The sequence below is a fragment of the Apodemus sylvaticus genome, chromosome 3, assembly GCF_947179515.1.
Source record: "Apodemus sylvaticus chromosome 3, mApoSyl1.1, whole genome shotgun sequence".
Lineage (NCBI taxonomy): Eukaryota > Metazoa > Chordata > Mammalia > Rodentia > Muridae > Apodemus > Apodemus sylvaticus.
Genome location: NC_067474.1, coordinates 92,764,790 through 92,770,789, shown reverse-complemented (window position 1 = coordinate 92,770,789; position 6,000 = coordinate 92,764,790).

The following is a 6,000-nucleotide window of genomic DNA, read 5'->3' as shown; positions in this document are numbered from 1 at the left end:
CAAGCAATCCCTGATCAGACAACAACTGCATGTGAGAACTGTAAGGTGAAACATGTTGTTGACTGTGTTTTCTACTCCATGAACAACAACACAGGTGGTACTTTCAATGATAAGAACTGTCTATATGTTTCTGTTGCTTAATTTTTTGGGAAACAATTCCATACTATATACACCAAATCAATTCTTTGAAATCTTAAACACATACTCTTCCATGAAGAACATAACAAAACCTCAAATTTTCTGTTCAAGGTACAAAAACCCTATCTTTTCTCTGTGCTAGTATTATATACTGTTATAACATTTTCATGTTTAATAAAATTATACCCTATTTGAATATAATTTGGGAATTACAGTATTACATATTGGTGTTTGACCTAGAATGAGCTTCTATTCATTTGTGATTTGAATGAAATAACTAAATGTCTTTATTTATGCCTATTTAGAAAAAGTAAATTGAACCTGACATAAATTAAAGCTATAGCAATCTCTTCAAATATAGGGGTGGGGAACATGTCAAGCTGTCTTCAGAGGATCAATAGGGACACATAGCAGGCCTGACTTCCTCCTTTGACTATGTTGAAGCCTCAGGCTATGCTTGTATCTGTCTTCCTGGATAAATAGAAAAGTGCCTAGCTCTCTGAAAGGCCCTACCCAACAGCTGACCAAAACAAATGCTCAGACCCACAGTCAAACATTAGACTGAACTTGGGAAGTGTTGGGAGAAGGACTGAACAACCTGTTTGAACAGTGATTTCACAAGAAGATCAAGAGAGTCAATCAACCAGCACCCATGGAAGTTGCCAGATACTGAACCATCAACTGAAGAACATACAAAGGCTGGACATAGACCTAGATGCCCTGTACATGTGTAGCAGGTATACAGCTTGGTATTCATGCAGGTCTTCAATAATTAGAGCTGGGGGTTGGCCTGATTCTGTTGCCTGCCTGAGGATCTTATTCCTCTAACTGGGATGCCTTGCTTGGCCTCCATGTGAAAGGATGCACCCATTTCTGCACTGACTTGCGGTGCCAAGGTGGTTTGTTACCCAAAGGCAAGGGACCACCCCTTCTCAGAAGTGAAGTTTTAAATGATATCAGATTGGCTCCTACACTTTAATTTTAATGTAAAAAATTAGTATTAAATTTAAATTTTAAAAAATATTGTATCATTATATTTCATTAGCAAACAGTTTAGGATATTTCTCACTTTTAAACATTTAACCTGAGCACCCAGAGCTGATCCTATGCTACAGCTCTCAATACCTAAAAACAACTGGAAAAAAGTTGGGATCACAGGAGTACTGACATACCTGTGAGCACAGGTAAGATTACCACTTCTGCTCAATGGGACCCACCAAGAGCCTTCAGGACACAGGAAGAGAGGAGCAGCCTGCTACAGGATCCTTCCAGTTTTCCTCTTTACAAAGAGCTTATCCTGGGTTATAGCACCCAGAGCTGATCCTGTGCTATACCTCTCAGTACCCAAATACTACCAGAGAGAGGTGGTCTCCCAGGAGTGCTGACACACCTGTGAGCACAGGTAAGACAACCATTTCTGCTCAAATTCCTGGCCCAAGAGGGACTCTCCAAGAGCTATCAGGATACAGGAACCAAGCAACAGCAAGGGACAGGATCCTTCTGGATACTCCATCCCAGAGCTGACTCTGTGCAACCACTTTCCATACCTAAATTCCTTCAGGGGAGATATGGTCTTCCAGGAGCACTGACACACAGGCTTGAAGGAGGGACAAGTCACAGTCAGATACAGAAAGACCAGCTAACTCCAGAGATAACCAGATGGTGAGAAGCAAGGGCAAGAACATAAGCAACAGAAATCAAGGCCACTTGTCTTTATCAGAACTCTGTTCTTCCACCACAGTGAATGCTAGATACCACAACACACTAGAAAAGCAAAGGTTTGAATTACTTCTTCAAAGAATAAGTACTTATTTAAAATTACTTCTTATGATGATGATAGAGGACTTTCAGAAGGACATAAATAACTCCCTTAGAGAAATACAGGAAAACACAGGTAAACAGGCAGGAGATCTTAAAGAGGAAACAAAGAATAACAGGAAAACACATCTGAACAGGACAAGGAATTGAACAAAACCATCCAGGATCTAAAAATGGAAATAGAAACAATAAAGAAATCACAAAGGGAGACAACCCTAGATATAGAAAATCTGGGAAAGAGATCAAGAATCATAAATGCAAGCATCACCAACAGAATACAAGAGATATAAGATGGAATCACAGGTGCAGAAGATACCATGGAAAACATTGACATAACAGTCAAAGAAAATGCAAAATGCAAAAGGCTACTAACCCAATAATCCAGTAAATCCAGAACACATAAGAGCAAAACTAAGGATAATAGGTATAGAAGAGAGCAAAGATTACAAAATTAGAGGGCCAATAAATATATTCAACAAAATTATAGAAGAAAACCTCCCTAACCTAAAGAAAGAGGTGTCCATAAATATACAAGAAGCCTAATGAACTCCAAATAGATTAAATAAATTTTTGCTGTCACAATATAGTCAAAACACTAAATGCACCAAGCAAAGAAACAATATTAAAAGCAGTAAGAAAAAAGGTAAAGGAACATATATAAAGGCAGATCCATCAGAATTACACTAGACTTCTCACCAGAAACTATGAAAGCTCATACATCTTGGGCAGATGTCACACAGACTCTAAGAGAACAGAAATTCCAGCCCAGACTACAATACTCAGTATCTCCATTACCATACATGGAGAAACCTTATTTCAAGAAAAGATATTCCTTGACAAAATCAAATTTACACAGTATCTTTGAACAAATTCACCCCTATAGTAGATAATAGATGGAAAACACCAACACATGGAGGGCATCTATACTCTAGAAAAAGCCAAAAAGTAATCTTCTTTCACCAATAACAAAAATATTCAAAAATAACAGGATCAGTTTCACTAATCTCTTTATGTCAATGGACTCATTTCCCCATTAAAATACATAAACTCACAGACTAGAAACATAAACAGAACCCAGCATTTGCTGCCTAGAGGAAATGCACCTCAATGTTAAAGACAGACATTCTCTCACAGTAAAGGTCTAGAAAACAGTTTTCCAGGCAAATGGTTCCAAGAAACAAGTGGGAGAAGCCATTCTAATATCAAATAAAATCAACTTTCAATCTAAAGTTATTAAAATGAAATCAACTTTCAATCTAAAGTTATTAAAATGATAAAAAAGACACTTCATATTCATCAAAAGAAAATCTACCCAAAAGAACTCTCAATTCAGAACATATATGCAAGGGCACCCACATTCATAAAAGAAACTTTACTAAAGCTCAAAGCACACATTGCACCACACAAAAGAAGAGTGGGAGACTTTAACATCCCACTCTTAACACTGCACAGATTCTGGAAACAAAAACTAAACAGAGACACAGGGAAACTAACAAAAATTACGGACCAAATGGATTTAACAGATATCTATCAAACATTTCATCCCCAAATAAAAGAATATACCTTCTTCTCTGCATCTCCTGGTACCTTTTCAAAAACTGAGCATAGAATCAGTCACAAAACAGGCCTCAACAAATACAAGAAGAATGAAATAATCCCATGCATTCTGTCAGATCAGCATGGACTAAGGTTGGTCTTTAATAGCAAGAAAAATAAAAGAAAGCCCACATAGTCATTGAAGCTGAACAATGCCCTTCTCAATGATACCATAGTCTAGGAAAAATAAAGAAATTAAAGACTATTTAGAATTTAATTAACGTGAAAGCAAAACATAGTCAAACTAATGGGAAACAATGCAAGAAGTACTAAGAGGAAAACTCAGCTCTGAGTGCCTCTAAAAAGAAATTGGAGAGAGCATACATTAGCAGTTTTATAGCACACCTGAAAGCTCTAGAACAAAAAGAAGCAAATACACCCAAGAGGAGTAAAAGGCAGGAAATCATCAAATTCAGGGATGAAATCAACCAAGTAGGAAAAAAATCCCAAAAATTCAAAAAACAAATAAATAAACAAAAATACTATACAAAGAAAGAATCAACAAAATTAGGATCTGGTTCTTTGATAAAACCAACAAGATAGATAAACCCTGAGCCAGACTAACCAGAGAGCAAAGAGAGAGTATCCAAATAAAGAAAATCAGAAATGAGTTGAGAGACATAATAACAGAAGCTAAGGAAATTTAAAAAAAAATCTGATCCTACTTCAAAAGCCTATACTCAACACAACTGGGAAATCTGGACGAAATGGACAATTTTCTAGACAGCTATTGAATACCAAAGTTTAATCAGGATCAGATATCGAAATTCTCCCAACCAAAAATAAATAAATAAAACAAACAAACAAACAAAAAAACCAAAAAATCCCAGGACCAGATGGTTTTAGTGCAGAATTCTATCTTAGACATTCAAAGAAGACCTAATAACAATACTCTTTAAACTATTCCACAAAATCGAAACAAAAGGAATGCACCCAAATATTTCCCTGAAGCCACAATTATGGTTATGCCTAAACCACACAAAGATCTAACAAAGAAAGAGAACTTCAGACGAATTTTCCTTATCACTATCAATGCAAAAATACTCAATAAAGTTCTTGCCAACTGAATCCAAGAACAAGTCAATGCTATTGTTCTTCAAAATCAAGTAGGCTTCATCCCAGGATACAGGAATGGTTCAATGTACAGATATCCTTCAATGTAATCCACAACAGAACCAAACACAAAGAAAAAAAAACCCACATGATCATTTCATTAGATGCAGAAAAAGCATGAGACAAAATTCAACATCCCTTCATGTTAAAAGTCTTTGAAAGATCAGGAATTGAAGGCCCATACCTAAACATAGTAAAATCCATATACAGCAAATGAGTAGCCAATATCAAACTAAATGGAGAGAAACATGAAGCAATTCCAATAAAATCAGGGACTACACAAAGCTGCCCACTCTCTCCCACTCTGTTCAATATAGTACTTGAAGTTCTAGCTAGAGCAATTAGACACAAATAGAGGTCAAAAGGATTCAAATTGGAAAGGAAGTAGTCAAAATGTCACAATTTGCAGACGATTTGAATGTATAGTTTAGTGACTGCAAAAATTCCACCAGAGAATTCCTAAACCTAATAAACAACTTCAGCAAAATGGCTGGATATAAAATTACCACAAACAAATCAGTAGCCTTCCTGTAGTCAAAGGATAAACAAGCTGAGAAAGAAATTAGGGAAATAATATCTTTTACAACAGTCGCAAATAATATAAAATATCTTGGTATGATTCTATTCAAACAAGTAACTTAGCTGTATGACAAGAATTTCAAGTCTCTAAAGAAATTAAAGAAGACCTCAAAAGATGGAAATATTACATACTTTGGTGTGACTTTAAATATGTGAAATATCTGTATGACAGAACTTCAAGTCTCTGAAGAAACAAATCGAAGATCTCAGATGATGGAAAGATCTTCAATGCTCATGGACTGGCGGATTAGTATAATAAAGATGGCCATCTTGTGAAAAGCAATCTACAGAGTCAATGCAATCCCCAACAAAATTCCAACACAGTTCTTCATAGAGTTAGAAATAGCAATTCTCAAATTCCTTTGGAATAATAAATCCAGGATAGCAAAAACTATTCTCAACAACAAAAGAACTTCTGGGTGTATCACTGTCTCTGACCTCACCTTCTACTACAGAGCAATGGTGATAAAAACTATGTGGTATTGATACAGGGACAGACAGTTAGATCAATGGAATGAAATTGAAGAACACACATACCTATGGTCACTTGATCTTTGACAAAGGAGCTAAAACCATCCAGTGGAAAAATGACAGCATTTTCAACACTTGGTGCTGGGTCAACTGACAGTCAAATGTAGAAGATGCAAATAAATCAAATGCAAATCAATCCATTCTTATATCCTTGTACAAAGCTCAAGTCCAAGTGGATCAAGGACCTTCACATAAAACCAGATACACTGAAACTAATAGGAAAGA